The sequence below is a fragment of the Cebus imitator genome, unplaced genomic scaffold, assembly GCF_001604975.1.
Source record: "Cebus imitator isolate Cc_AM_T3 unplaced genomic scaffold, Cebus_imitator-1.0 Scaffold13, whole genome shotgun sequence".
Lineage (NCBI taxonomy): Eukaryota > Metazoa > Chordata > Mammalia > Primates > Cebidae > Cebus > Cebus imitator.
This window is the reverse complement of record NW_016107328.1, coordinates 2,595,670-2,623,208: the sequence shown is the minus strand read 5'-3', so window position 1 is coordinate 2,623,208 and position 27,539 is coordinate 2,595,670. Positions and strand designations below refer to the sequence as shown.

The following is a 27,539-nucleotide window of genomic DNA, read 5'->3' as shown; positions in this document are numbered from 1 at the left end:
TGCGTGTGTGTGTGTGTGTGTGTGTGTGTGTGTGTGTGTGTTTATTTAATTTTTTTATTGCTCATTCCTGGTATATAGAAATACAATTGACCTTTATCTTATATAATTGTTCTCTGCATTTTTTTCTTTGGATGCTTGCTGAATATCTTCTGGGTGCCTCTCTCTCTAAATGTGCATTACTGGTCTTACACTCTTGTCTGCTCTAATGATTAATGACCAAAGGACCCAATGGCTTTTTGCTCCCTGCTGAGCTTGGTCAATTGGAGTTTCATTGGAGAGAGTTGTGGGGGAGGAAGGAGGGTGCAGTCATGGTATTTATTCATGTTTCTACCCCTCTGGGATTGCCACTGGCTGGCTGTATCTTTCAACAGATGATCATAGCTCCTTTCAAAACAGCTGGCTCCAAAGGGATCACTCTCCTAATTTCTAAAACTCCTTGTTCCTTTGGGCTTAGATGGAGTGCCTGCTGGCCTTGGGTTTCTTCACTATTCCTTGTGGTTCCACTACATTCTGCCTGCAATTTTGTAATTATCCTCTTGTAAGTAAATTCTACTTGAATTATTCCAATTTGCATAAGCTATTTGTTCCTATTGAGAATTTAACTGAAACAGGTAGAGACTTCTAGAACAGTGGAGCTCACATAGCAAGGATGGAAATCAAAAAGTTTGTGAACATGTTCTTAGGAAAACCACAACTGCATCATTTCTACTTTTGTCCTTTAGTTCTCACCTCTATTCTAGCAATGAGAGAAATGGCTCCAAACATTGGTTGCTGGTTCAGAATATATACCACATATGAAAGATAGGACTTATGCTTACCAGATACTGCGGGTAAGGATTCTAAAATGTGCGTTTTGGAGAAGTACAATTTAGTCCATTACAGAAAGTAAAATCATGTATTTTCCTAATTCTCAATTGATCTAATAAATAATTGCTTGCTCAAAACTATAATAGCATCGCTAGATTGGGTGACTATAGCTTATGGAGAAATGAAATAAAAGACAACATGTAATAAGAAGTAAAGGGAAGAAAAATCAAGAATACTCTCTTTTAAGGTACCTACACAACCTGTGAAGTGGTTATAGTGAAAGTACACTGATTAATGTAAATATATACCACAAATTCAAGAATAACTACTATTTGTTTTAAAGACATATATATTAAGATGGAAAATGGAGGTATATAAAATGATAAGATCAGAGATTTCAGAAAAAAGAAACAAAAAAGGATAATGAATGAAAAGTTACAATTATGGTATAAATTAATCCAACTATATCAATAATCACTTTAAATGTGAATGGTCTAAATACACCAATTGAAAGATAGGCTATCAGAGTAGATAAAACATAGGACCCAACTATATATTGTCTAAAAGAAAGCCATCTTTTTTTTTTTTTTTTAAACAAAGTCTCACTCTGTTACTCAGGCTAGAGTGCAGTGGTGCAATCTTGGCTCCCTGCAACCTCTGCCTCCCAGGTTCAAGTGATTTTCCTCCCTCAGCCTCCCGAGTAGCTATGATTTCAGGCACCCACCACCATGTCCGGCTAATTTTTGTATTTTTAGTAGAGACGGAGTTTCATCATGTTGGCCAGGCTGGTCTTGAACTCCTGACCTCATGATCCACCTGCCTTGGCCTCCCAAAGTGCTAGGATTACAGGCGTGAGCCACCGTGCCCAGTCAAGAAAGCCATCTTAAATGTAAAGGTACAAACAGATTAAAAGTAAAGGGATGAAGAAAGATACACCATAATAACAGTAATGAAATGAAAGCCGAAGCAGTTATTATAATTTATATCAAAGCAGACTTCAGAGCAAGGAACATTATGTGATAAAGAGAGGCTTTCCATAATAATAAAGGGGCCAACTATCTAAGAAGATGTAATAATACTTAATAACTATATGCCTACCTGAGGAAAAAATGGATAGAACAGTAAGGAAAAATAGACAAATTAACAATTACCTCTGAAGACTTCAACACCCTTCTACTAGTAAATGACAGATCCAGTGGGCAGAACATCATGTCGGCCCAATCACCTGGATTTAATTGACATTTATGGACTACTTCATACAGCAAAGCAGAATACACATTCTTCTCTAGCTTCCATGGAATGTCCACCAAGACAGACTACATTCTGAATCACAAAACATACCTTAACAAATTTAAAATAATAGAATCACACAAAACATGCTATCAGACCACAATGGAACTAAACTAGAAATCTGTAACTGAAAGATAGCTAAAAAAATTCCTATCAAATATTTGTGACAACACAATTCTAAATAACAACACAGTCAAGGAAGTTTCAAGAAAAGTGTAAAAATATTTTAAACTAAATGAAAATTTAAAAAAATGCAATTCATTAAAATTTGTGGGGTAGAGCAAAAGCAGTGTTTAGTGGGAAATTTAGAGCATCAAATGTATATTAATCTGCTTGAACTGCCATAACAAAAGACCACAGATTGAGTGGCTAAAACAACAGTTTATTCTCTCCCAGTCCTGGAGGCTAGAAGTCCAAGATCAAAGTTTCATCAGGGTCTCTTTCTGCTGAGGCCTCACTTTGTCTTATAGACGGCTGCCTTCTTGCTGTGTAATTACATGGTCTTTTTCCTGTGGAGAGACAGAGGGAGAGAGGGAAAAAAAAGAGGGCTTTTTGGGGTCACTTTCTCTTCTCATAAGGACACCAGTCCTATTAGATTATGGCTTAATCTAATGGATTATTAAGCTATAATCCAATAGGACTGGTGTCCTTAAAAGAATATCCTTATGACATCATTTAATCTTTATTGCCTTCTCATAGACAATAACTCCAAATATGGTAACATTGGGAGTTAAGGCTTCAAAATATGAATTTTTGGATGAACACAATTCAGTTCATAATATAATACATATTAGAAAAAGGAGAAATATCTCAAATCAATAATCCATTTTCCATTGTAGGAAACTTAAAAAGAAGAGTAATTCACACCCAAATAAGCAGAAGAAAAAAATAAAATCACAGTGAAAATCAATAAAATTGAAAATAGAAAAAAATACAAAGAATTTTTAAAAAGAATATTAAATTAATAAACCACTAGCCAGCCTAACCAAGAAAAACAAGAGAAGCCACAAATTATTAACATTATAAACAAAACAGAAGCTATCATCATTGATCTCATGGACAATGAAAGAATAATAAAGAAATGTTATGAATAGTTTTGTGCCTATAAATTAGATAGATTAAATGGACCAATTTCTTGAAAGAAACAGCCTACCAAAACTCACACAAGAAGAAATACACAATATGAATATGTCTGTATCTATTGGAGACATCAAATCATTAATTAAGAAACTTCCAAAATAGAAAGCATCAGGCACATGTGCTTTTACTAGTGAATTTTATTATATATTTAATGAAGAAATTATACCAAATTCTACAGCTTGTTCCAGAAATTAGATGCAGGGGGAACACTTTCTCACTTATTTTCTGGAGCCAGATTATCCAATTGTCAAAACCAAAGACATTACAAAGAAAAAAATCAAACCAAACCAAAATAAAACAAAACAACAGACTAATACATATCATGAATATAGATTCAAAAAATACACAAACAATTTTAGGAAACAAAATTAAATAAAGTATAGAAAGAATTATAAACCACAACCAAGAGGGATTTATTCCAGGTATGCAAGGCAAGTTCAATATTTGCAAGTTAGTTAATGTAATCCATCATATCAATTTGCTAAAGAAAAGCAACTACATGATTATATCAATTAATATAGAAAAAACTTTTGAAAAAAATCAACATTCAATCATAAAACTCTCAGCAAACTAGAAATAAAAGGAAACTTCTTCAACTTGATAAATAATATCTACAAAAGACCTATAGCTAATATCATACTTAATGGTGGGAAACTAGAAACTTTCCCATTAAGATCAGGAATAGGGCAAGAGTATCCTGTCTAATCATTCCTATTAAACATTGTACTGGAATTCCTAGCTAATGCAATAAGACAAGAAAAGGAAATAAAATGTACATAGGTTGGAAAGGAAGAAATACATCTATCTTTGTTCACAGATGACACGATTGTCTATGTAAAAAAATCAAGGAATTCAAAACTACAATAAAAATTCCTAGAACTAATAATTGAATATGGCAGAATACAAGCTGCTTTTGTATATACTAGGAATGGACAAATGAAATTTGAAAGTAAAATACACACACCCTTCAGAAACTAAAGAAAGAACCAGATTTTAACTTGGAATGTAAATGAAATTAATCTGGCAAGGACTAATGAATCAGAAAGAGTGGAGAATGGTAATGTCTATATTTGAGATTTTAACTTCTCTATAAGATCAAAGGAAGAGAGATCTATTTTTTAAATTTTATGTGACACACAATCTGGTATAACCTGTCTGGTAAATTTGTTTAGATAATCTAATTTAGGTTTTACTTGACACCTAGAATAGTAGATAAAATCTTGGTATTCTGTGTAAGTTGTTGCAATACTCTGATGTAGTTAAAGGAATGTTGTGTATAAAATTAGATAAATATTTGCAGATGTCCTCGAGGGCCTGGGGAAGGAAACCATGAAACTGTATGCACTGGATCTAAATTGTACAGGAAAGACCCATCTTCAAGATTCATAAGTTGGCCAGCTATTGTAATCATCCAAGAGGTTCTTCTTGCCCACTGTACAAAAAAAGCCAATACCCTGAGGCCATGGTGTTGCAGTAGAGAAATAGTTTAATTATCACAGGTCTAGCCAAGGAAAAGGATGGGAGATGTTTCTGGAATCCACTTCCCTGAGATTTCAGAGGCTATATTTTTTCAAAGACAGTTTGGTGGGTAGAGGGCTAGGGGATAGGGAATACTGATTGGTGGGGTTGGGCATGAAATCATAGAGGGTCAAAAATAATCTTTGTATACTGAGTCAGCTTCTATATGGGGGCTATAGGACTGGTTGAGTCAGTTTCTTTAGTATGGATCTGAGTGATTCTAGGTAGAGTTAGTCAGTCATCAGAATACAAAAACCTGAAAAATATTTCAAATACCAATATTAGGTTTTACAATAGTGATGCTATCTACAGGAGCAATTGGGGAAGTTACAAATCTTGTGGCTTCCGGCTACATGACTCCTGAGCAGTAATGAATCATAGAAAAGCAAGCTAGGGGACAATGGCTGGTTATCATTTATCTACATCTGCATCCTGGAAGAATTCAGGCTCCTTTAATAATCCTAACCTCCTGGCCTTTCATTAGTTTTACAAGCGTGGCTTTTTGTTCCTGAACAAGGAGAGGGTCAGCTTCAGGATGGGGCTATTATCACTTCATTGAGCTGACACATCCAGCTTCTCTTGCCCCAAACACTGGTTCCATGATCTTTGAACTCTGAGGCTTACATCTTCAACTTCAGACTAAATTACAGCACAGACGTCCCTGGTGCTCCAGCGTTTAGACAGCTTATTGTGGGACTTCTTGGCCTCAATAATAGCAGGAGTCATTTTTTCTATTAAATCTCTCCTCTCTCTCTCCCTATACAGTATACACACACACACACACACACACACACACACACACACACACACACATAATCTCCTGTTGGTTCTATTTCTCTAGAGACTCTGACAAATACAATCATCCAATTTATGGGAGATAAAAAGAGTCTCCATGTGATCAAAAGAAAAAGCAGTAAGACATATTAACCCCATTGATTTTGATGGTAGTGAAAATTACTTTTTTGGTTTTCACTAGATTTACATTCTGTTTTGGTAAGTTGCAAAGAAATTTGTTTTTGCCATTGGCTGAAATTGAACTAATATCTAAGAAGAGATAGAGCAAGTTTATTCAAGCTGTAACATGCAATACACACATAGATACACAAACATATACACACAATGCTAATGCAGTAGAGGTCTAACTAACTTTTAAAATGCTTTAACTTTTTAGCTTTGGAAATAAAGGAGTAAATTCAAGGGCAACAAGGGAGCTAAGCTATGAGGACACAAAGATATAAGAATGACACAATGGACTTTGGGGGCTTGGAGAAAGGGTGGGATGCAGGTGAGGGATAAGAGACAACACATTGGGTACAGTGTACGCTGCTCAGGTGATGGGTGCACCAACATCTCAGCAATCACTGCTAAAGAACTCATTCATGTAGCAAAAACCACCTGCTCCCCAAAAACTTGTTGAAATTTAAAAAATGCAATACAAGGGCAACATATTTTTTTGGGATTTTATGACTCTATACATATAGACTGACAGTCCCTAATTGCCCATCTTTCCTTCCTTCCTTTTGTTTTTCCTACCTACCTTTCTTCCTTCCTTCCTTCCCTCTATTACTTCCTTCCTTCCTCCCTCCTTCCTACTTTCCTTTCTTCTTCCTCTTCTTTCCTTTTTAACTCAGGCTGCTTACAGCCCAGAGTTACAGAATTACTCCAGTCAAAACAAACTGGGATGTGTCAGGCAGTAGTATACATTTTTCTCTGTACTAGAGGGATGGATGTCAATAGTAACTATCCCTGGCACAACACTATGTGCCAGCTATCAATTCTGGTAAATATGCATAATTTGAAGATAAAAGTTAATTACAGTTGGAATTGTTTGCTATATACAGAAAACATCATTTGTATTAGGTATACAATTGTTCTTTTGTTTAAGAAAATAACTTATCGAATTCATTCAGCCATTCAAGGTGAACTAGACTGAGTGATGCTTAAAATGGCCTGTCATCCTACAAGAGAAAATTTCACTTCTTTGAGAACCTCTGGAGATAGGGCTGAAGGGCCTAGAATTAGAAGAAAAATGGAAGAAAGAATCTTCAGAGACAAAGGAGGGGCCACAACAAATGATATGGGTAGCAGGAATTCATGGAAGGACACAGCCATGGAAACTCTCTGGTAGGAGAAAGTGTCTAAGAATTTCTAGGAACAAAGATGTCAGACATTCCATTTGATCTATTCTCCATGGCAGATCCTGAAGAATAGGCTACTCAATAGCCACTCCAACTTTTTACTCTCTTCCTTCTCTTCCTCTAATGCAGTCTGGGAAGCTAAAGACTCTCGTGCTTAAGCAGATGCCTGCTGAGGATTTGGGAGAAAGTTTTTCATTCCTAATTACAAAAGCTATTTCTGCTTCCTCTGTTCCTCCTTCTTCCTTCCTGGCTGTAATGGCTGGAGCTATGACTAACTTGTGGCCACAATGGAAAGGCCAAAAGATGTTCAGAAACTTTAGTCCTGCTAACACAGGAGATGTGCAAAGGAAGCTCAAACTATTTCGGAACTAATTAAGGAATCTCACAAGTTCTAGGTGATTTAGGGATATTCATGTGCAGTTACATTAAGGTGTTCCTGCTTAATTTTTGCTCTTAAATACAAAAATTTTGTCAGCAGTGTTTATAAGTATAGATCATGATTTGCTTGACACGATGATCAAGAAAATGGTGTAAAATGGTACTCCATATGCATATTTCTAAAAATATACGACAATATTCACAAGCAGCTAATTGAAACAAATGAGCAAGGGATGATAATGGGAATATATTGCAAAATGCTCTCTTTTATGTAAGCATTAAGTAAAATGCACATACTGTCTTACTTAGTGAGCTTGTCTATTATTCTTTACAGGCATGTATTCACCATCGTAAGTATTTCAACTCTGCCTTTTGCTATAAGGTCTTAAGTTTCTCAGCCATAAAATTTTCTATTGTGGATTCAGTTAGGAACTTAATCTTCAGAGGAAATGCTAGGTCTGTGTCCCCAGGAGACTGATATAGATAAGAGACAGTCAGAAGGGGTCAAATGAAAGCCAGGCTGCAAGGAGGATATGCCCCGTGAGGCCTCCTTTGTGACTGTCTCCACCTTCATCAGGCAGCTTGCTCTGCCAGTCAGAGGGGAGCAAGGGAATCAAGAATGACATTTGTCCAAACAGGGTGAGCCAGTGAAGAGCCGGTGACCCTGCAAGGCACACAGTGTAAAAAGCATGTGCCAGTCCCTCAGTTCATAGGCAGCCTGTCTCCCATAGAGCCTGTCAAATTATTACCAACTTCTAAGTGTCTCATGAAAATATTGAAAGCTGTGCTTAATCATACCTGTCCCCACCTTGACCCTCTCCCTGCTGATTGGTCCTGACTGCCAGGTATGGCTTTGAATTCTAGCTAGGGTAACCAACTTATCTGCAGCTGCCTGAGACTTTTCTGGGTTTTGCACTGAAAAGCTCTCATCTTAAAGAAATCCCCTGTCAAAGTCAAATTGGGAAGCTTGTCTTCTTGGTTCTGGAAAAGCTGCAGGGCATGAAGACCCTGCTGATGACACAAAGCTTAATTTCAGGATTGTCTTGAAAACATCGTGCTAAGATATGGGCAGTATGCATGATATCCAGGCTCAGATCTCTTTGGTTTTACTGGAATCTGGCACAATGGACAGCTACAGTTGACTTTCTTATTACTGAAAGCCAATTTTATAATAAGTAATAAGACTTATGATAAAGCTTATTTAATATAACATTATGACAGAAGCTTATTATAAATGTTTTCTTACGAAACCTCAAAGAGGAAAGTAACCAAATAAATATTGAGTTAGCTAGAGAAGATATAAATTTTAAAGTGCTTAAGGATTATATCATAATGTATTATTGCAAATTTTTCTAAAGGAGGGATATATCTTTGGAAATCACAAAAGGCAAGATTGAAAGTGAGGTTTATATGTTTCAATAGAAACTTAAAAGAATGAACTTTCTCAAGAAAATGAAGGGGGACTTGAAGGAAAGTAAGTCTAGACCAAAGAGATAGTTTTGAGAACGCAGAGAAGTTTGCCAAGTAGATAAAAGCATGAATCTTGCCTCTGAAGAGCCAGACAGCTTCAGGAAAAAACGGTTACAGGTCTAAGAGAAGAAATGGAAAGATTCTTTGAATCTTTGTAATGTTAGCTGATTATACTTGATATCAAAACTCCTAATAAGTGGTTGAAAATTCAGCCTGGTAAGACTGGTCAAAGAAACACCAATGAATTTAGAAAAGAAAATGCACATCACAGACAAAATTTCCCTGACTCAGATATTAAATTTGGGTCTTTACAGATGACCTTCAAGACCTTCATATTTCAAGATCAGCATCTGGCAGAGGCTTATGGGAATAAGGGAATCCTATAGGCTATCAGATCACTGAGGCTTCAGGTATGTTTAGCTGAGATGACTTAAGGATCTAGTGTCCAAGGTGTATTATGCAGACAGAAGTTATCTCCAAAGTATTCAGATCTCAGGACAAAGATTCTTCCACCAAGGCAACCACATCCTGGAACAACTCTTCTTCCTTAAGAAAAAAAGCAGAGCTTACCTTCTTGTTCCTAACTTTGGTTATCTCTTTCAGACCAACAGGGTACCGAAGTTTTGATGTGCTTCCTTTTAATGGGGCAAATGGCCCGAGATCCTAAACAGTGATGTTAATGGGCTAGGCGCAGTGGCTCACACTTAATATCCTAGAACTTTGGGAGGCTGAGGCAGGAGGACTGCTTGAGTCCAGGGGTTGGAGACCAGCCTGGACAACATAGGGAGTCCCTGTCTCTATGAAAAATAAACAAAATTAGCCAGACATGATGGTACACACCTGTAGTCCTATCTACTCAGGAAGCTGAGGTGAGAGGATCATTGAGCCTGAGAATTCAAGGCTGCAGTGAGCAGAGATTGTGCCACTACCCTCCAGCTGGGTGACAGTGCAAGACCCTATCCAAAAAAATGATGTTAATAATACCTTTGATATTTTAGGTTCTTTTGATATATGTCTCACACTTGAGAGTGATGCAGCTGACCCAGGCTTCATTGCCCAATCTCATGAACCAGTAGGAGGGACCAGGGAATCAGGCCCTGAGGACAGTTCTAGAAGAACCTCCTTTCCTTCCCTCTTCCTGGAAGCTCATCTGAAGTCTTGATATTAGTTTGCTTTGACTGCCATAACAAAATGTCACAGATTTGGTGGCTTAGGCAATATAAATTTATCTTCTCACAGTTCTGGAGGCTGAAAGCTCAAATATCAACATCCCAACAAGGCTGGTTTACAGTGAGACCTCTCTTCCTGACCTGCAGGCAGCTACTTTCTCTCTATGTTCTCACATGACCTTTTCTGTGTATGGGGTGGGGGTGGGGGTTGAGGGAAGGAAGGGGGAGAGAGAGGATAGATGTATCATTTCTTTTTATTGTCTCATATGGATACCAGTTCTATTGGATGGAGTCCCACCCTAAGACCTCAGTTCATCTTACAGCCTAAGAGGCCCTCTCTCCAAATGCAGTCACATTGAAGGATAAAGCATTGACATGTGAATTTAGGGTAAGGTGACAAAATGCAATCTGTAACAGTCTCCATAGACTACTTTCTGCAGTCCAGGGGACTTCCCTGACCTCTCCATCTCCTAACAGCCCTGAGGGCCTTCTAATCACAAGGGAGTTTCCTTGTCATTCTTGTTTAAACGCTGCATTTCCCTAGATCCCGAGAGAAGAACTGAATGTTCAGTAGGGCTGAGGACATCCTCCGGGGTACCTCCTTCTGAAGGTCTATAACCAGATAAATATTAAAGTCATTTCGAATTGTCTTCCCTTTAGTGAAACTACTGGTGTTTAAGAAATTGCACAATTATTCAAATTTAACCTTAACAGTATTATAATTCAGAGTTTTATTTTATAAATAGAGATTTTATATATATAAAGAATCCTATAAATTATTTTCGTTTTGTAGTTCTCTAAGTACATGTATTTGTATTGCATTTTGATATCATTAATCAGTTCTTTATAACATAAAATACTGTACCAGGCATGTTACATGAGCACTTCAGCAATGAGACTTATTTAAAATTTGAAAGGCCACATTGGGTTGCCAAGAGTTGTATTTAATATTGTTAAAAGGCAATTGTGGAAGGAACTTAAAGTTTACCTAAATAAATTTGCATTGGCTAAAAAGAATCAGTTCCATACATAAAAATCAATCAATGTAATACCCCACATTAACAAAATAAATACAATAATATGTTATCATTTCCTTTGATACAGGAAAAGCATTTCATAATGCTCTTAATACAATTCAACATTTATGATAAAAGCACTCAACAAAACTAGGATTCGAAGACACTACCTCAACATAATAAAAGTCATATATAAAGAAATACCACACAGTTAACATCATACTTAATGGTGAAAGATCGAAAGATGTTCTTGTAAGATCTGGAATAAGGCAAGGGTACCTTCTCTGGCAACTTACATTCAGTATTGGAAGTGCTTGCAGAGCAATTAGGTAAGAAAAGAAAAGAAAAGAATTAAAGTGAAAGGAAGAAGTAAAATTCTCTTTATTCTCAAATGGTATTATCTGTAGAAAACCTTAAACATTACACACACACACACACACATACACACACACTAGAATCAATAAACAACTTGGTAAAGTTGCAGAATGTCAATTTAACACAAACAAATAGGTTGTTTTCTATACACTAGGGATGTGTAGTACATATAAAAAAATTAAAAAAAAGTCCGATTAAAATAGCATCAAAAAGAATAAATATTTTGGGATACATGTAATCAGAGAGGTAAAAGATTTGTACACTGAAAACTATAAAGCATTGCTGAAAGAAATTCACAAAGATATAAATGAACAGAAATACATTGTGTTCATGGATTAGAAGATTTGACATTATTATGATGCCAAACCTACCTAAAGTGATCTATAGAATCAATAAAATTTCTATGAAAATCCGAGTGGCATTTCTTTTGCCGAAATAGAAAAAATCTATTTTTTGGGGAAAAAAATCAGGCTGGGCATAGTGGCTTATGCCTGTAATCCCAGCACTTTGTGAGACCGAGGTGGGCGAATCACTTGTGGTCAGGAATTCAAGACCAGCCTGGCCAACATAGTAAAACCTGTATCTAATTTAAAAAAAAATTAGACATGATGGTGTGTGCCTGTAATTTTAGCTATTCAGGAGGCTGACACAGGAGAATTACTTGAACCCAGGAGGTGGAAGCTGCAGTGAGCTGAGATCATGCCACTGCACTCCAGTCTAGGTGACTGAGTGAGACTCTGTCTCAACAACAACAACAAGAAGTTGATATTCTTACTCTTCCTGATTTCAAAACTTAACTACAAAGCCATGGTAATCAAAACAAGGTAGTAATGGCATAAAAACAGATATATAGGTCAATGGAATAGAATAGGGATTTCATAAGTAAACCACTGCATGCACGCTCCAGTAATTTTTGAAAGTGGTTTGAAGATTAGTTAATGAGGAAAGAACAGTCTTTTCAACCAATGATGTTAGGAAAACTGAGTATACACATGGAAAAGAAAAAAATTGGCCTTTACCTTGTGCTGTATACAAAAATTAACTCAAAATAGACCAAAGACCAAAAAATAAAAGCCAAAACTCTAAAATTATTGTAAGTAAACACAGGGGAATAATTTCATGACATTGGATTTGGCAAACCTGTCTTGAATATGACACCAAAAGCACAGACAACATTTTAAAGAAATATAAATTTGCATGCATTAAAATTAAAAACCTTTGTGAATCAAAGAATACTATCCAAGGGAGAAGGCCACCCATAAAATAAGAGAAGACATTTGAAAATCATGTATCTTATAAGGGATTAATATCCAGAGTATATAAAGAACACCTACACTCAACAACAGCATAAAACAACCCAACTTAAAAAGGGGCAAATGACTTGAACAGATATTTTTTCCAAAGAAGATACATTAATGGCCAATAAACATGAAATTATGCCCAACGTCCTTGATTATTGGGACAATGCAAATCAAAACTACAATGAGATATCACTTTACAGCCATTTGTATAATTATTACCCAAAAATCAGAAAATAACAAGTGTTGGTGGGGATAGGGAAAAATTGCAACCATGACGTACTATTGGTGGAAGTGTAAAATGGGGAGGTATCTATGGAAAACAGTATGGTAATTCTTCAAAAAGTTAAAAACAGAATTACCATATGATTCACCAATTTCCCTTGAAGAACTGAAGCAGGAAATTGAAGTGATATTTGTACATTCATGTTCACAGCAGCAATATTTACAATAACCAAAAGGTGAAAGTAACCCAAGTGCTCATCCACAGATGAGTGGATAAACAAAATGCGTTATACACATATCACATTATTCAGCCTTGGAAAACGCAGGAAATTCTGGCATACGCTATGACATAAATGGAACTTCAGAACATTCTGCTAAGAAACATAAGACAGCTACAAAGGACAAATACTGTATGATTCCATTTATGTGAGTTACCTGGAGCAGCCAAATCACAAAAGCAGAAAGTAAAATGGTGGTAGTGTAGGGCTGAGAGAAGGGCAGATTACAGAGCTATCATTTAATGTGTTGGAGTTTTAATCTGAGAAGATAAAAAAGTTCTAGAGATAGATGATGGTGGTTTTTACACCACAATATAAATGTATTTAATACCACTGAACTGTGCACTTAAAAATGGTTAAGATGAAAAATTTCATTATAGATATTTTAGTATAACAAAAAGTCATAAAAATCAAACATGATTCTTCTCATAAAGTTGCCTGACCACCTCTTTTTTCTTTTTCCAGAAAAGAGAAACCATTGACTCTTATCTCAATATGAAGATTGTAAAGATTTTCTGACAATCAGTTGATCTACTTTTAAAGCTTAAGTTAATTAGAATTCTCAAAAAAGAGTTTTATCATCTTTGTCCATTGCTTTAGATGCCATCTCCCTTTATGGACTTTTAAATATGCATTAATATGAAAACGAGGCATAGCTGCTGGATTCAGAATGTGAAGGTGAAGTAGATATAATCAAACCTGCTCAGATTTGCACAGCTACTTAAGGTCTGTGTTGATTACAGACTTTGAATACAGCCCTACTCAGTGAAATAAGGTAACAGAACAGCATGAGCTGCAGGGAAAGTGAGCTCACCTTGAATTTGTGACTATGGCTGCTTTTCATCATGCATAATGGTCACTGGTCCTTGCTCACATCATTCTAGGCCAATTCTCCCACACAGAAGAAAGTCAGCCTCAACATCCCAGGAGTTAAATCTGGTCTTGACAGCTGCGGCAAAGGCTGACCTGTCCAGGAGAGGTCCCATTACCTGCTGTGCAACACCTCTGTCGAGGTGCGTCCAGCCAACAGATGAGCAGGCACAGCGACTGGCTAGCTGCAGCCAAGAGGAGGCTAGGCAGTCCCAGGGCAGAGGTGAATTACCTGGGAGAGTGGTGGAGGACCAGGCAGAAACTTCAGGAGCCTGGGACAAAACCTCACCTGCTCCTTATTCTGAAAACAGAGATGAGTTACTTAATCTCCTAACTTTTGTCTCCTCTTATGTAAAATGGGAAGAAGACTTGCCTGGCAGGTTTGCTTTCAGGATTAGATGTGACAATCTACCTCTCTTGTCTGGCCCAACAGTCAGTATCTGACAGAGTTCACTTTTTTCTCACTCTTATTGCTCTTATTTAATATGATGTTCCGAAAAGAGCAATTTGATTCCTGCCTTGGTAGTTCCATGTGATTCCTGCCTTGGTAGTTCCACGTGATTCCTGCCTTGGTAGTTCCACGTGATTCCTGCCTTGGTAGTTCCACGTGCCTGGAACGTCCTCCCGCTGCTTTGCAACCTACTATTAATCCTTCAATACACAACTCAGACATCATTTTCTTCCCTGTTACAAAGGCCATTGTCACCCTTCCATTTATGGAGACAAATGGTGCCAAGTGCCACATAGCTTTTCCTCTGCTCCATTTCTGTGTCCTGGTCATAATTCTATTTTTGGGCTCTCTCTATTCAATTATTGCTTCCTGTGCCTCTGTTCCCTGCACTCATCACTGCTCTATCCTAAGGGGTCAGCAAACATTTTTTTGTATGGGACCTGATTATAAATACTTTAGGCTTTGCAGGTCTGTAGTCTCTTTTGCAACTATGCAGTTGTGCTATTGTACTGAAAAAGCAGCCATAGACTACTTGTAAATGAATGAGTATGGCTGTGTTTCCAATAAAATTGTATTGATAAAAATAGGCAAAGAGCCAGACTTGCCCACTGGCTATAATTTTCAGCTCCTGCTTTACCCCATCTAGGTGGCATGGAGTGTGGCATAACAAACATTAGAAAAACGGTATCTGTCCCAAATTCTGGGCTTGCATTAGTCTGTTTTCACACTGCTGTAAAGAACTGCCGGAGATGGGGTAATTTATAAATGAAAGAGGTTTAATTGTCTCACAGTTCAGCATGGCTTGGGAGTCCTCAGGAAACTTACAATCATAGTGGAAGGTGAAGGGGAAGAAAGGCATCTTCTTCACAAGGCAGCAGGAAGGAGAGTGAATGCAGGAGGAAATACCAAACACTTACGAAACCGTCAGATCTCATGAAGCTCACTGACTATCATAAGAACAGCATGGGGGAAACCACCCCCATGCACCAATTATCTTTATCTGCTCTCTCCCTTGACACATGGGGATATGGGGATTATAATTCATGATGAGATTTGGATAGGGACACAAAGCCTAACCATATCAGGGCTCAAGCCTGGCCCTAAAATATCCTCTTCCACCCAGGTGCTCTGCTCTTGTCTATGACAGGCCCTCTGGATGCACACAAAAAAAATCCAACGTGATCCATTCCATGTGCCTTTTGCTCCAGAGGCCCAAAATGCAACAACAGGTCATGACGTGAAAAGGGTTCTCCTCATAGCATCAGAAGGCCTGGGGTTAATTCCTACTTTGGGTACTTGTGCAGAATCTCACGCTGGCCATATCACCCTTTTGAGCCATATCTGCCAAATGAGTCTCTTTATCTTTACAAAATATGTTGAGTGCCTCCACCAGAGACTGTAGTGAAGATGAAAATCATACCACATGTGATGTTGCTTTGTAAGCTGACTTGCTAGTCAAATGTATGATATAATTAATATCATCATCATTATTATTATTTAGTCTCAGGCTGTGGCTTTCTTCTTCTGCACTCCACACCCTGGGCTAGTAGGAGAGGTATGCATTCATTCATTTATTCATTCGCTTACTTAATTACAAATTCAAGAATGGAAATTCGTCAAATAAGGAACGAAACTACCCTAAAGGGACAGTACAGACGCAACATTCCAAGCACTTCTAATCGAGGTTTTGTTGTCTAGTTCTACTTTTATGTGTTCTGGTAATTTGGCTGTTGAACAGGGGCCTAAGATATGAGAAATCTAAGTGCTTGCCTAGCTTTTTAGACTGTGAGAAGCAGTAAGTCATAGGTTGTTATGAAGCCTCATTTAAAGGCTGGTTGGTGTGTCAGATATTGTTTGTATTCCACCAAAGTCTATTCTCCCTTCCTCCATAAGTTACAGCCACATTTCCTGTCCCTTACAGGAAGATGCGGCCATGAGACTGAGTTATAGCTAGTGGAGTGTAAACAGAAGTAGAATGCAACATTCTAACTTGACTCTTACGAAACCACACACACACACACACACACACACACACACACACACACACACAAACAGAAAACCTCTCAAACACATTTCTTGCTTTTCCACTTCTCCAAGGCCTGAAAGGATATGGATGAGAGCAATCCTGGAAGCCACATGTGAACAACAGCAGCCTGGGTCCCTTAATGACCTTATGGAGCAGAGGTGCCCCTGACTTGGAACTTTCACTTTGGATGGATGACTGAGCAAAATATAAACTACTTGTTCATATTGTATTGTCAGCAACTAACTTTTAAATTGTTTATTGCAGTGTTTTCTTATTAAAAATGATATAGGTACATCTTTGCTTTTTATTTACATTCTTAATGTCTTCCTTTCTATCTCTCTTCCTGCCTTCCTCTTCTTTGCTAAAATGCAGAAATCCATAACCCTCAAGGTAAGAAGTGCTTTGGTTGCAAAACTTTTCAAATTTTACAAAGTTAAGGTGATATACAAGGGCTGATCCTTGGTGAAGCTTCAGGCTTAATTCTTATGTAATTTGGGAAGATTCTTCAGGTAAAATATTACAAATTTTTGAATACAAAATTATGCTCAAAGCCGTAAGCCTAAGCTTCATCTGCTTAATAATAGATACCTCACTGGTGGTATAGCCACTGTGTACATAGTCATGTAATATTGCTGGCATGTTCTGGTTGAACCTCCTAATCAAATTTATTGATATTTCTGCACAAAACATATAAACATTCTACTTGGGATCAATAAAGATTGAGCCAGCCAGGGTGACTCACATCTGTAATTTCAGCACTTTGTGAGGTCGAGGCGGGAGGATCACTTGAGCTCAAGACCAGCCTGGCCAACATGGTGAAACCCCATCTCTACTACAAAATACAAAGATTATCTAGGTGTGCTGGCAAACACCTGTAATCCCAGCTACTTGGGAGGCTGAGGCAGGAGAATTGCTTGAACTTGGGAGGCAGAGGTTGCAGTGAGCTATCATGCCACTGCACTCCAGTCTTGGCAGCAGAGCAAGATTCCATCTCAAAAAAATAAAGACTGTACATAGACTGTCGGTGATTTAGGTCATATTTTCCCTCTCAATTAGTTAAAGACAGGTTTGGTCTTGCTGTCAAATTAATTTTTAAAAATACGGCTTTTGGAATGTTTTGGATTTGGGAATTGTAGATATGAGAAACCTATATAGCAAATCATCTGTTCTTAGTAGACAATGTGAGGGGAGGAGGATATCTTTGATATAATGTAAGCCCTTCCCTTAAAGTAGTTTCATTAATAATTAGAACATGAAGAAACTGAGGTACAATGTGATTACCGCCACAAAAGTAGCTCACAAAGGGAATGAATGAAACCTTTGTGCTTTCATTCATCAAAGGTCAGAGAGCTTTAGAAACTTATCTAAGATTCAGGTCTCTCTGACTCCAAAATCCAAGCATGAACTACTGTTACTCTGCCCCTCCTTGAGACAGGTCATACAATAAAAATAACACAAAAAGCTGCAAACATAAAATCATGCCAAATTGTGTACTGAAGTTTCTTCAAAGCTTCAGAATTATCTCCCCTGACTCTGCATTTGACCCACACACTTGACATCTTTTCCTACCTCCATCTCTTCCTTTCCACAATGACATTATTCTACATTTTAAGGCAATAACAATAGAAAGACCATAAGATGCAACTAGTGTAAGACTAGTTTTTGTGAACTTCAAAACATCTTTTAAGTTTTTAAATATTCTAATTTGGTAATTTTGCATAAAAATCTATATGTCAGGTATCTCTTAAGAAATTGAGAGATGTAACACTAGGCTTGCATTTTTCATGATACTAACTGGCAGCCCACAAAATCTCAAGTCGGTTCCCTTGTTATGCTTTCTCATAGCACCTTGTACTTTTCTTTACAGCATTTGACACAATTCATAATTCTACATTTATTTCTGTACATATGTACTTGTTTTCCTGACTCAAAGGTAAGCTTGATGCCTTATTTGCTTATACTGAATCCTCAGGGTCTAATGGAGTACCCAGTTTAAAGTAAGCAGGCAACAAATACTTGCTAAAGAAATAAGAATTCTGAATTAATAAGAAAGAAAGATGACATGGGGGTAGCATATCAATTGGGTCCACTTTGCACCCTGTTACTATGATAATTCATTAAGCTATGCTCTTCAGTGTGGAGCTGTCCTCAGCCTTTTTGAAGAGTTGATCCATAATGGCTAAGAACAACTGCCATCTGGGTCCAAATTTTGTAAGTATAATGACTTTGTGGTGACATCTTTCTGCCACTTAATAACCCTAAACATTAAAAAAATTAGAATTGGCAGAGTCTGTGGAGCTATTTTTTTTAACTTACTGGGGTTTCCAAATGGTAGCTTTATGCTGCCACCTAGTATAATATTAAGGATTTATAGGCAATAAAACATAGGCCCCCAATAATAGGACTTGTCATGAACTGCATATGGGAAAACAGTCTCCAATTTATGCTGCCCGACAAGACAGTGATTGACCATAATCATATCTTGATTCCAGAAACTGGCTTTCTTCAGAGGACCATAATGTCCTGAAGCTTACGGTTTATGATCTTACTAACAGGCATCAATGCTGACACACATAGATAGGAAAGGTCCCTCACTAAACCTTCCGCAAAGCACTCAGCACATTAACCTTTCCCCGCTGTTTTGGGTCTTTGTTATTTGACTGAATTCATCAGTCCAACAAATTTAGTGACTCCCAAGAGTCCAATACTGTGCACACAGCTCCTCTCCTCTTTGTGATGAAATAATCTCTGCAGCTAATTCCACGTATATGTTTTCCAGTATTTTCTGATCCTCACAGGTGGATAAATTTCTCCCAGTTCTCCTCCCCAGTGTTCCTAGCACTTTGTCAATTCTTATGCCATGGTCAGCCTCATGTGAGAATCAGGTACCCCGGCTCATTGCAGAGGAACATGTTTTCACGGCAGATGGACATGGGTGTGTCCTATCTACCTCAATCACTGTGCGAATGGGTACACAAATTCATTCTTTTATTCTCAATTTTTTCACCTTCAAAATCAGAAGTACTGTGACTTCCTTTACATCATTGGGAAAATATGTAGGATATTACACATTAAGTACTTAAATATAGAGATGGTATTAGATAAATATTAAATTTCTTCCCTTCTAGAATGCAGGAGGTCTGCACTTTTATCTATTCATCTCAGCTCTTGGCAGAGTCCCTCGAGTTGGGGGAAGATCAATAAAAACTATGAAAGCAAATAAGAGGGAAATACGGAGTCATTAAATAATGTTGATATTTTAATGGCAGCAGCAACTGAACAAATAGGAAATCTGGAAGTTCCCAAAACTAATCCAACAAAAAATAAGTTTAAGACATGAACGAATATTTTTTAACAAAAGGATCCCATAGTCAAGACAACCACCATTGATAAGTTTTAATTTGAAGATTCACCACGAGGTCTCTAAAAAAACAAAAACAAACAAACAAACAAAAAACAACAAAAAAAAACCCAGTTGACAATTTGAGCTAAGTGTTAGACGTTTCATTTCTTCCAACCCGAGGAAGCTCTTAATTTGCTCTCCTGTGAATATCTCCTACTTCATAACAAATCAAAGTCCCTGGCGTTTACTTGTCCCCAGGATTGACACAGGTCAATCCTAGTTGCAAATTGCCACGCAGAGTAGAACCTGAAAACCTTCCCGGTCCATTGGGGCCATGCTGTACTACATTGCTAAAGTCCGTGGCACATGCTAAAAAGCAGGTGCTCTTTTATTATCTTTAGAAGATGTCCTTGACTTCCATTATGGCGATCTAAACATGCTACCACTACTGGTTCAGCAACTGCTTACACAGGCAGTGAAGGGAATGGAAGACTAGGTCTTATCTCATTGTCCACTCTGTCATGGTCACCCCACACCTGTGCACACGTGGACTCCATATTGGTGAATGTTCTTGCAGGAAGTCATGCCCAAGGGGTTTAACTGAAAAAAGCTTTAAAAAGGGCAAATTTCAGAGGAGAGGTCAGTGTTAAAGGGGCTGAGAGGGACTAGTGAAGCCTGCTAGCACCAGCAACCACAAGAAGCCTTTTCCAGCCCAGGAAAAGGGGGCAAAGGAGCACGTGAGAGCCGTGGAAGCCACGTACCCAGCAAAGAAGCCATGTACCCAACACAGGAACACAGCTGCTGCCAGATCCATGTGGAGGTACGGAGGGAGCAAGGGAATAAACATTCTAACCTCTCCATCTTCCCACTCTCCATCATCTGCTGGTAGTCCCGTTGGTCAACTTTAATGAGGTGTCAGGAGGCTAGGGATCTTGATGTTGCAGATCCTGGAGATGAGCTTGCCTGGAAACAATAAAGGGCGGAGAATGGATTTGGGGGACACTGGAGCACAGTCAGCATAAGCTCCCAATGCTGCAGCTTTTGGTAATATGGACTCATTCCCTTTCCTCCTCCCAATGCACCAGAATGCTGGAAGGAGAATGTTTGACTCAGTTATAAAGTGTATCTCAAGTGAAATTTCCTCTCTGATAAATTATGTCTTGATGTTGAGCCCAGATCCCCCATTTGAGTATTCCCTTGTCCTTTCTAAGGTTGTTCTTGGTGGCTCTTGTGCAGATCTCAATCAATATCACCTCAATCAATAAGATGGTTCATGACATTTATCCTTAAGCAGGAAGACATCAAAGTGCTAGGTTCTCCAAAAGGCCCTTTGGTCCTGCTACAAATTTGACAACCACCACCTTTGCAAAGTTCAGTTTCCTTTAAGCAATATTTACATGAGAAAAAGAAGCTATTTTAAAAGCTAAAACAAAAAGTAAGCAGAAAAACCCTGTTACTTCCTATTGCAAATTTTCTACCCAAGTAATCTTACTTAGAATATAGATATTTGCAAAAGTAACTTCCTGGCTGGAGGTAATTAGCTGAGGGAAATTTTAAATGGCACTTCCATGGAAAAAACGCAGAAAAACAAAAAACAAGACAACAACAAGAATATATGTCTGTTTGAATTTTATCTAGACATAGATATAAATTGACAGATATTTATGTTATTATAATTTTTGCTATATTATTTCATCATCATCATAAGCCTGGTAAACTACATTAAAATAACAATGAGAAAATCAAGTTTTACCTATTGGCAGACGTGATATTTAAGACATTATTTAACTGGCATGGCATAGAGAAAGTCCCTGGGAGCTTGCTCCCCCAGGTATTTATCCTGTAGTTGCCAGATCCTGGGGATGCTAGAGGGCCCCTGATAGCGTCTGGTCAAGTCCTGACTTGGTCAAGGAATAAACATTTAAAGAGTTTCTTACTGGCCAGTCACAGTGGCTCATGCCTGTAATCCCAACACTTTAAGAGGCTGAGCAGACAGATCACGAGGTCAGGAGTTCAAGACCAGCCTGACCAATATCGTGAAACTTCATTTCTACTAAAAATACAAAAATTAGCCGGGCGTGGTGGCATGCACCTGTAGTCCCAGCGACTCGAGAGGCTGAGGTAGAAGAATCGCTTGAACCTGGGAGGCAGAGGTTGCAGTGAGCTGAGATCATGCCACTGAACTCCAGATTAAACTTCTTACCAATGGTACAAATGTATTTTAATTTTTCAAGAACCTATATAATGTGTATAGGTGAACTGCAACTGAGTAACAACCCTGCTTATTAAATATGTCACAGTCCTCTGCTGATGGGGTGTTGGGGAAAGTGCACTCTCTTTCACATTTCTGGTGGCAATGTGAATTCTCAGAGTCTCCTGGAAAACAAGTATGCCGTGTAAAAGAAATCTGTTAAATGTGCTTTGTATTATTTAATACTTAGGCACTTTCCTGTGCTACCCTTTACCCTTGCTCCCTCCCATTCTAGAGAATCAATGATAAAAACAATTTTTTTAGATCAATATTTGTGGAAATTAACAGAACACATAATTCTTCAACACTTGGAATTTATCCCATGGAAGTATTAATAAAAAAGAATATATTTTAATCTTAAGGATAGATATACTGATCAACTTATTGTCATGTTATGTAAAATAAAACACTTTTTAAAAAGGAACCAGAATCAAAGACATGGCTGAATTATCTCAGAAATAACATCAAAAGCAGGAGCAGCTGAAATAAACCAGAATCTGTCCCTTTCTGCAGCAATGGTTTTAACAGCATCTTTTAAAGTTCCAACTGCACCATGATGAGCCATGTTTCACAGAGCACTTTGACGGGACGGTCTTGGTGTTTCTCAGCCAGCATCTCCTGAGACCTACAAATGGGTAATTATTGACTTGTTTTCCCATACTGGAGCTCTCAAGATCGTGTGCAATATTTTGCTAAAAGCAAACCTCATATGGCTCACAGAAGATCCTTCAGTCCTCTGTTACTGCCTCAGTCAAGCAAAAAGGTGCAGGGAGGCTCAGTGTTCTGTTGCTGAATTTGTGGGAGAAACACAGTCAATGAGGGTTGGGTGGGTTATTTCAGAGCATAGAAATAAGAAATGGAAACACAGTTCCACAGTTGGCTGTCCGCCTCTTGGGTAGCCTCGTTGCACATGTCCTCCAGTTTTCATTTGTGGTCTTGGAAATTCATTTGTTATCCCCAGATGGATCTTAGGGGCTCAGAAACGGTATCTATAATCATGAGAATTTTAGGACAATGAGAACAGGAGACACTCTCTCCAGTATCATTTCCATCCTTTTGGCCCCAGCCTCCTATTATTCAAACCTGTCAAGCCACATGAGGGTGGATAATGGGATACTGGAGATCTAGACCAGCCAAATAGGCAGAGTGCCATCGAGAATCATATTCTAGCTGTTCCAGGATTTGAGCTTTGGATGGGGACCAGAAATAAGCATGCAGGCTTTCACAATGAAATTTATCAAAATTATGCAATGTCTGGTTCAAATTTTTCTAAATATTCTAATAAGAAGTGAAAAATGAAAGTTAATCTCTGGGTGGTTTTTGTTTTCTCACGTGTAAAATGGATAATAATAGTTCATTTCTCACTGGAGGGTTCTGAGAATGAATAAGATGGTACTAATCAATCTCAAATCACTTGTTGAATGAGGCAGTGGATACATAGACAGACAAGTAAAGTAAGATAAATAAATATAGATACATAGATACGTAGAGACTGACAGCTACTTGTTGATGGCGAATATTAAAACCTGAGATCAATGTTCATCATTCACTGGGTCTTCAATACATGTTTGTTGAATATATTGATTATTAGAATAAAGCTTTGTTTTTTGTGTGTGAACTTTGAATCTCTAAATATTACGTCTTCACATTTAATCACTTTTTAAAAATTAGGATAAAAGCTGTATTTCAAAAAGATGGATTTTCACTGGTCAATTCCACTTGTAGATTATTAAACAATTATCCACTGCAGTTACAGGGACAATTGTCTTCTGCCTGCATGGAAAGCATAAACTTCCACAGGGCAGACACACATCTTTGAGCATGGAGTCCATGGGGAAATGTAGGTACATCAGTCTCCTTGGAGGGAAGAGTTTCTATGGATGATGTGTGAGGTGTATGTAGGGAGTGTTTCATGTGCAAATTAGTCTATGTCATTATACGCTGTATCTTACAAAATCACTCTATCTTGGTCATTTGCGAATACAACCTGGTTTGAATGAATCTATAATTATCTACTTCTGATAATAATGACATTAATAATGATGATGATTGCTAGCACTATATGTGCACAGTTCTGTCTGAGTGATTTTTGTCTATTAACTCATTTAATATCCTCAAGTCTTCAGTAAGGTGCGGTGGCTCATGCCTGTAATCCCAGCACTTTGGGAGTGGGAGACTGAGGCGGGTGGATCACAAGTTCAGGAGTTTGAGACCAGCCTTGCCAATATGGTGAAACCACATCTCTATCAAAAATACAAAGTAAGCTGGGCGTGGTGGTGGGCACCTGTAGTCTCAGCTACTTGGGAGGCTGAGGCAGGAGAATTGCTTGAACCCAGGAGGCAGAGGTTGCAGTGAGCTGAGATACCACCATTGCAGTCCAACCTGGGCAACAGAGTAAGACTCTGTGTCTCGAAAAAAAAAAAATGTAAATTTACTTGGCAAAATAAAGTGTTAGTGTCATTATAATACTCTGTCTCAAAAAAAAAAAAAAAAAAAAAGAGTCTTCTATGTTAGGTCCTATTAACAGACACATTTTCCTGATGAACTCACTGAGACACAGAAAGAAGTTGAATTTAATATCACATATCTTATAAATGGCAGAGTTGGGGTGAGAATGCAACAATCTGAATCCAGAATTTACGCTCTTGGCCACTAAAAATCACTTTTATTTAATAGCATAGGAAATGGAGGCCTAGGGAAAAAAACGATTAATAATCCAGAGCCAAGGTTCAGCAGTGCCTTTTCATTTAATTAGTACAAACCCACCAAATGCTTAGTTCAGTACAGCAAATGGGCAAGGTACTGTCTATGGTTCTAATGTTTGTGCCCTCCAAAATGTGTGTTGAAACTTCATCCCCAATGTGACAGTATTGGAAGGTGAGGACTTTAAAAGGTGATTGGATCAGAAGGGTTATACCCTCAAAAATGGATTAATCATAATTAATAGGCTAACAGGTTATCATGGGAAGGGAACTGGTGACTTCATAAGAGGAAGAGAGAGCCAGGAAAGACCTTGGCATGTTGAAAAAACTTAGAGAAAAAGAGTCAGGTGGGCTCGGCTCTTCCTGTGACCGCTTCAGTTGCCTCCTGTCTCTGGCTGATAATGGTCAGTACTTAGATGATGACATCTCACTGTCTCTTGACCTGCTCGCAGACCCAGTGACCACTCTGTGTTGGTTTTCAGCATTTTTTTGTGTTGATGTGATACCCACTTTTCCACCAATGGGGTAAGAAGGCAAAAATTGAGCAGGCAACTCTTGGAACTGTCTCTTTCCCCCTCTGTGCTCAGTCTGTTCTCTCTTAGATAGCACATTAATTATCTCAGCCCTCTTGCAACTGGATACCCTGTCCCTCCTTGGGACTCTGCAGAGAGTCCCCACCAGTAAGAAAACCCTTAACAGATTCAGCCCCTTGACCTGAGACTTTATAGCTTCCATAACTGTAAGAAATACATTTGTTTTCTTTATAAATAACACAGCTCAGGTAGTCTTTTATAAACAGCAGAAAATGGACTAAGACAGTGCTAGAGAGACAACGGAGAGCAAGCTGGGTAAAGTCCGATCTTTGTCTTCACACAGAGGAAAAACGAGTCAGGACACAGGGCAACAGGAGTGGATGCTGGCAGTAAAGTGTGGTGGAGGCTGTGCTGCTGGAGGACAAGGAACTAACGCAGCTCAAGGCACCAGGGTGAGAGCCGAAGGATGGCTGAGCTGGACCAGTGAGTGCTCTGCAGCTTGACACCCAAGCCCGCTGCACTAGAGGAAAATATCAACCTCACCATAACCTTGGAAGGTCAGAATGGTCTGGCTCCTGCCAGCCCCTAGAGTCATATCTTTGCCACATTTTCCTCTCCTTTCTAGAGTCAAGCCCACCTGCCCTTTTTTTTCAAAGTTTATTGAACATGCCAAGGTCTTTTCTGACTCATGCCTCCTTTACATAGGCTCTTGCTTCTACCTAAAATACTCTCTGTCTCTCTCCAAAGCTGATTCGATTTCCTCCCTCAGGGCTTGCTTCCAAGGCTTCTTCTCCAGGAGGCTGTGCTGAACCACTCTTTGAGTAGTTTCTTCTAATGATCCCAATTTGTGATTGTTAGGAGTTGAGTATATTGCCCAGAAAATTCGCACGTTAAAGACCTAACTCCAGTCCCTCAGAATGTAAACTTAATTTAGAGAGAGAGCCTTTACAGAGGCGATTAAGTTAAAATGAGGTTATAGGAGTGAGGTCATGGATTAGAGGTGAGCCCTATTCCAGTATGACTGGTGTCCTTATAAGACAGGGAAATTTGGACACAGGCACACACACAGGGAGAGCACCACATGAAGATGAAGGCAGAAACTGGGGTGATGCTTCTACAAGTCAAGGAAAGCCAAAGATCACCAGCTAAACATTGGAAGCTACGAGAATGTTTTGGACTCAACCTTGGCAATACCTTGGTTTCAACAGTTATTCTCTAGAACTGTTGAGATGATAAGTGTCTGTTTTTTAAATCACTCAGTGTGTGGTTCTTTGCTACAGAAGTCCTAGCAGACTAATAGAGTGATTCACACTTTATGGGTCTACCATAAGCTCCATGGAGTCAGGGAGTATGTGAGTCAGTCATCTGTGGGCTTAACAGGACTGGTTACAGTACGTACTCAAGGAGCTCTTACCATTAACTAATTTTCCTCTCCTCTCCCCTCTTCTCTTCCATGTCCCTTCCTTCTCCCCTCTCCTCTTCCATGCCCCTTGCTTATGAAATCATTTCTGGATGAAGCAATCTGTATGTTTTCAGAACTTGATCATAGCTTGAGACAAGTCAAGAAACAGCTGAGACCAGCTGGCAGATCAGATATCAAGGAGATCCTCCCCGGACAGACACCCCACCAAGAGACCCTTGTCTAATTTCTGGATGGTCTTAGGCATAGCCTGTTTTCTAAAGATGGATCACAAAGACCTTAGAGAGAGGCAGAGACCCACAGGGCAAGTAAAAAGCATGTGGCTCAGTGATGATGCTCAAGCCTGATTTAGAATCCTGGCTCTTTCTGTGTGCCCTGAGACCTTTCTTTACATCTAATTCCTACTAATCTATAAACCAGAAATGCTGTGTTAATCTGCTTTGTACACTTAACAATATGCCGTGAGTCTTTTTGCTGTAACAACAAATACTGATTTAACATTTCCTTCTTAATATTTGTAATATATCTAGATATACAGTATATGTACATATTTATATATATACATTCACACAGTAATTTATATCACCAAGTCATTATTATACATTAAGATATCTTCCAGGAGGGATCCAAGATGGCCGTTTAGGAACAGCTCAGGATTGCAGCTCCCAGTGAAAGCGCAGAGGGTGAGTGGACACCATGTTTTTATTGCCCACAAACTAGGAAATTCCCGGGCAGAGGTGCTCCACGGTCGCCAGCGCGGCCGTTTCAGCCAGCGCGGCTGTGCCGGCCAGCGCCGCTGCTTTGCCCCGCGCGGCTGCTTTGTCGGCGCCCCGGAGCCGCG

At 38.7% G+C, this 27,539-nt stretch overlaps 1 long non-coding RNA gene across 1 annotated transcript in view; it reads right to left on the bottom strand.

Moving 5' to 3' along the window:
• Window positions 1-2,345: 2,345 nt before the first annotated feature.
• Window positions 2,346-27,539, bottom strand: part of LOC119467348 — a 122,821-nt gene continuing 97,627 nt past the window's right edge. Inside the window, exon 3 of the long non-coding RNA XR_005195888.1 lies at window positions 2,346-2,606. This is a non-coding gene — a long non-coding RNA (uncharacterized LOC119467348). The remainder of the gene's footprint in view (window positions 2,607-27,539) is intronic.